Source organism: Tupaia chinensis, unplaced genomic scaffold, assembly GCF_000334495.1.
Source record: "Tupaia chinensis unplaced genomic scaffold, TupChi_1.0 Scaffold000350_1, whole genome shotgun sequence".
In the NCBI taxonomy this organism is placed as follows: domain Eukaryota; kingdom Metazoa; phylum Chordata; class Mammalia; order Scandentia; family Tupaiidae; genus Tupaia; species Tupaia belangeri.
The window spans coordinates 6,176,603-6,182,213 of NW_006159844.1; the positions used below are offsets into that span (position 1 = coordinate 6,176,603).

At 46.1% G+C, this 5,611-nt stretch overlaps 1 pseudogene; it reads right to left on the reverse strand.

Moving 5' to 3' along the window:
* LOC102489370 (prostaglandin reductase 1-like) overlaps positions 1-5,611 on the reverse strand; it is a 26,028-nt pseudogene that overhangs the window by 18,971 nt on the left and 1,446 nt on the right.

Consider the following 5,611-nt stretch of genomic DNA (forward strand, 5'->3'; position numbering starts at 1 on the left):
GCCATCATTCTTTAGGGATAGGAAGGAAGTATTGGGTTGTCGGAAAAGTCATGATGCATTTTTCTGTTTTTCTATGCAAAATGCATCATGATTTTTCCAATGACCCAGTAGAATCAAAGGAGCAGTGAGACGTCTACGGGAAGGTTGGATAGTGCGGTGTGGTAGAGAGCAAGAATGTTCAGCACTGTCAAATGCTGCAGAGAGGTTGAACAGAAGAGCAGTTTCATTGAAGGTGGCTTGAAGGAAGTTTTGGTACATTTGAGTAAATGGCTTCTGGAGAGGTTAGTGACAGGACCCAGACTGTGTATAATTTAGAGAAGTGGCTGGGACTGGGTGTTAAGGTATCTGAGGGGAGGAGTGATGGCGGCAGTTACCTCCACGACCAGGGATATTTAAGCCGAAGGAAGCTAGCGTGATGACACTTTGTGAAAGGATCTGAGTCAGCAAAAGAGCAGGATGGGTGTGGAAGGAGTGGCTCCACGAGAGCAGAAAGATTGGCTGAGGATGTTTGGAGGGTGCAGGAAGGTGGCAAAGAGAGAGGAAGTTATTGTAGGCCTGCGATGGGGTGACATTCAAAGTCCAAGTGGAGGGAGTGGCTTTTCACATTAGAAAGAACTCTTCTGAGGCGGGAGGAAAAGTGAGGTGAAAGTGTAGGATCATGATAGGAGGGCTCATAAAGGAGCCTGGAAGGTCTCAGAGCATGGCAGAGCAGGAGGAGGCAGAACAGGAGGGAGGCCACTTGTGGGGAGGAGGGAGAGCTGGCTGGAAGTTGGGCAGTTTAAGAAGAGAAACTCTGGGGCAGCAGGTGGTGTAGCAGTTAAAGCACTGGATCCCACATGGCCAGCAGCACCTTCTGAGTCCTGGACCCTGGTGGCTTGAAAAAATCATGCCAGGTATGTGTATGTGCCCCAAATCCCTAGAGAATAGAGGAGAAGGGATTGCAGCATGGCCATTCCCCCCTAGGGAGTGATTTCTCATTTTTCTCCTCACTATCTTTCTCTGTCTTTCTCTGGCAAGCACATGAACAAAAAAAAAAAAAAAAAAGGGGGGGGGGGGAGAGAGAGAGAGAGAGAGAGAGAGAGAGTAGTTCTGGGGGCCAGGTGATTGTGCAGTGATAATGCAACTGGACTTGCATGGGCAAGGTTCTAGGTTCATGTACTAGGATTGCTCTGAACACACTAGCGCTCATGCCTGTGAGTCTCATTGGCCAAGACTGGGAGTGGATCGCAGTGTGTTGGGGGTGCCTCTCTCTCAAGATAGAAATAAACTTAAAAAGAAAAAGAAAAAAGAGAGACTGTAGGAAAAAGTGCTAAATAGTTACCAAGTGTTTCTTGTAGTACAAAAAGCATACAGAGGGCCAGCAGGTGATATGGTGGTTAAAGCGCTGGATCCCACATGGCTGACTCTGTGGTTCAGGTACTGGACCTGGCAGCTTGAGAAACATCTTGTGTGCATGTGTGCATGGTCAAAATCCCAAGAGGAGAATGGAGGAGAAGGGATTGCAGTGTGGCCATCCCCCGCTTCCCCAGGGGAATAATTTCACATTTTTTCTCTCTGTCTCTCTCCAGCAAGAGCATGCACCCTATGGCAAAAATCTTAAAACAAAAATAAAATAAAGAATACAGTTTAGGGGCTGGGAAGGACAGGGATTAAAAAAAATGCAAAATTGGCAAATACAAATGTCCATTTGTCATACCTAATTAAAAGCTATTGGGGCTGTTAGGTGGTGCCATGGTTAAGGCACAGGACTCCCACATGGCTGACCGTGGTTTGAGACCTGGACCTGGCAGCTTGCTTTCTCACATTCTCTCTCTCTTTCTGTCTACCTCTGGTCAAATTAAATAATAATAATAATAATAATAATAATTATAATACTAGGTTTTGACCATGGGGCATGTACACTTACTGGAGAGGATAGAAAGAGGGAAGATGAGAAATCGCTCCCCAGGGAGGATGGCCAAGCCACAGTACCTTCTCCTGCATTCCTTTCAGGATCTGGGCATGCACACGTGCCGGCATGATTTTCAAGCTGCTGAGTCCAAGACTTGAATTAGGCTGACCGCCCACATGGGAATCCTAAACTCCCAAAACTTCTGTGGTTATCCTCCAGCACAGAAACTCTCCCATGCACCTACTCCTATAGTATCTAATCTCTCATGGCTTCCTCTCTCTCTTTCTCTGTCTCTCCCCTGCTCCTCCCTTTATCAGAGGATACCTGCACTTCCCAGAGAGACAGAGAAACAGAGAGAAGGATAGGAAGAAAGCACTCTCCAATGGGGTATGTGGTCACTGCTGTACTGCCTTCTCCATTTCTCCATCCTGTTAGGATTTGCACATGCTTGCACATGTGCCCAGCGTGTTTTTCAAGCCACTGAGGCTGCGATTTGAACCGTGGTTGGCCATGTGGGATCTGGCTCCCTTATCCACTAGGCCACGGAGCTGGCCCACTCTCATGGCTCTTGACTATTCTATTTTCTCTTTTCTGCATTTATGTCCTTCTCTGGCTGAATTCTCAGAGCATTATTTCAGTTATTTCCTCCCCAGCACACTTCTTACTTCTGTTTCTTACTTATAGTCACTGAGCAAACTCCCACCTTGGAGTGAGGCTCCTAAATCAACCTTTTCAGATCGTTATATGAGTGCTTGTATATTACTAGCGAAAATTATGTTTTTTTTTTTTTTTTCCTGCTTAACTATCCTAGGAGACTTTAGGGAACTTCTCTCAACCCCTTTTTTCTTTTTCATACCCCTCACACCCCAACATCTTGCTGAATTCAATGGACCTTATTTTAGAAAGTTCTTTCTTCACTAAGAAAACTGAGGCTGTAAGATAGGGAGTTCGTTATTATTTTTTGAGGGGGGAGAGTTTTTGCTGTAGGGCCCTTGCACTTGCCAGAAAGACAGAAAGTGAGAAATCACCCCCAGGGGGGGATGGCCAAGCCACAGTACCTTCTCCTGCATTTCTTTCAGGATCTGGGCATGCACATGTGCTGGCATGATTTTCAAGCTGCTGGGTCCAAGACCTGAACTGGGCTGACCTCCCACGTGGGAATCCAGCACCTTAACCACCATGCCATCTGCTGGTCCCATTTCTGTACTCCTAAACTTCCAAAGCATATCAGTGGTTATCCTCCCAATCAGAAACTCTCCCATGCACCTATTCCTATAGTTTCTAATCTCTCATGGAGAAGAGCAGGGATTGTGATAGCCATACCCCCTAGGGGGTAATTTCTCAACTTCCTTCTCTGTCTCTCTCCGGCAAATACATGTGTTCTACAGCAAAAACCTAAAAAACAACAAAACAGTATCTTTTTAGCCGAACATTTCCCCTGGATTCTACATGAGTGTTGTCCTTACCCAGGATCCCAGATTCTTTCCCCCCATTTCTAGTCATTTGTCAACTCTAGTGAGATGTGGATTTTTTTTTTTTTAACAGAGATTTTGCTGTAGGGCACCAGAGACACAGCAAGAAATCACCCCGCAGGGAGGATGGCCATGCCACAATCCCTTTTCCTCTATTCTTCTCTCAGGATTTTGGGTATACACACATGGGCCAGTTTCAAGCCGCTGGGTCCAAGAGTCAAACCACGGTCAGCTATGTGGGATTCCAATGATGTAACCATTACGCCATCTGCTGGTCCTGAGATGGGGAATTTTTGTTCACTAGAATTCCAGGGAAGCTGAGGAATGCAGCCTGGCTTGGTAGGGCTGGTCCTGGGAAGAGACATGGTGTAGAGCCTACATGCAGCGAAGAGGACTCTCTGGCAGGGATGGCCCAGTGAGGAATGGGCTCCAATGTTGGTAATTTAACTCAGTTCACCAAGTGTGGAGGGTAATTGAAATTCTTGAAGAAAAAGGAACAGAGCTTGACTGTGCCTGAACAGGTCTGAAGAGAGATAGGTCAGTGAGGAACAGGGACAGAGGGAAGTCCAACACAGTAACGTTCAGGAGTGGAAGGGCTGGTGTACCTGGATCTCTGAGGGAGAAGAAGGCCTCAAATGATTTGGGTTATGCAAGCCTCCTATCTGAAGATTCCCCTCATATTTCTGTAATTTCTTTCCAGCCTGCCCTTCTTTCTTTAGTAGCCTCCAGACTACTGCCCCCATCCAACTCTTGTCCAGAAAGCAAATCTTTTTTTTTTTTCTTAAGAGGTTTTTGCTACAGGGTGTGTGTGCTCGCCAGAAAGAGAGAGATAGAGAGACAGAAAGTGAGAAATCACCTCCCCGGGGGGATGGCCACACCGCAGTCCCTTCTCCTCCATTCTACTCTCGGGATCTTGGGCACGCATGCATACGTGCCCAATGTGAGTTTAAGCCACCGGGTCGGGTCCTCGAACCGCAGTCGGCTACATGGGCGTCCAGCGACATAGCCATTATGCCAACTGCTGGTCCCTAGAAAGCAAATCTTTTAAGTCATTGGCTCTTGTAACTTTTGGACATCCAGTTAAAAATTCTTCAGCCCCTCCTACAAGGTGCTTTAGGATCTAGTCCCTGTTTGGTATCTAACCCATCTCTTGTGACCGCCTACACGTTCTTTTTGTTACAGTCACAGGGACATTCTTCCAGCTCTTTAAAAGCGTCAGACCTTCATTAGGGATGTCATGCTCCTGTGCTTGGAATATGTCTCCCTAATTCCATTCATTCTTCCACTTCTACTTTTCTTTCAATACTCAGCTCAAGCATTATTTCCTAGAAGCTTTTTACAATCCCAAAATGATTTTCTCTAGGTTATCTTGGCATCCCATAAGTAAAAAATACTATACCACACCTCACCATTCTCAGCTAGTCTGTCTCTTTTCCCTAGTAAATTGGATACTTTATGTAGGTAGATTTCAGTCTCTTTTACTTGTTATCCCTAATGTCTAGCTTATAAACAGCACAAGTGTGTTTTTTTCTAAGAGAATAGGTAGAATTATGAACCATGAAAGTTTTAAAGTTTAAGCAGGAAAGTAACCTAGAAAACTTTTCTTTAAACAGCAGGCCATTTAACTGTGTCATTTCACATGCTATCTGGGCATGGAGTTCCTGATGGCAGAAATGTTTCTAGCCCATTTGCCAGTGGGAAATTCTGGACATTTAGCAGTGCAGTTCCAGGAGATACTACCAGCTCACTTCTCACATATCCGTCTTAAGTTGCCTGTCATCTGCAGAACCCACTAGATAAGTGTGCTTCTGCTGGCCTTGATCTACACGATTGGTTACCGTACCCACTAAGAAGTGAGTAAATATTTACAATAAACTCTCTATTCTCCTTAGATTGAGGAGTGCATGGGGCATGTCGCTCTATGTGGGTCGTGTGTGTGTATATGTGTCTGTCTGTCTGGGTGTGGGTCGGGGCAGAGAGGTCGTTCTTCCCTTCCCGTGCCACGGTGCATCACGTCTGTAGAGTCGCCTTTTCAGACCTCAGTGGACTAGTTGAGTTCGCTTCCCCACCCTCTCTGAGCTCCTTATTCCTCTTGCACCGATCACACTTTTATCTGCTTGGTGTGATGAAAGCTTGTCTCCTCGGCTAAACCATACACTGCACGGGATCTGGAGACCAAAGCTTTTCGCGTTCATCCCTGAGGCATCACAACTATTCCACTAACGCTGTTTCGACAGCCATTTCTGGA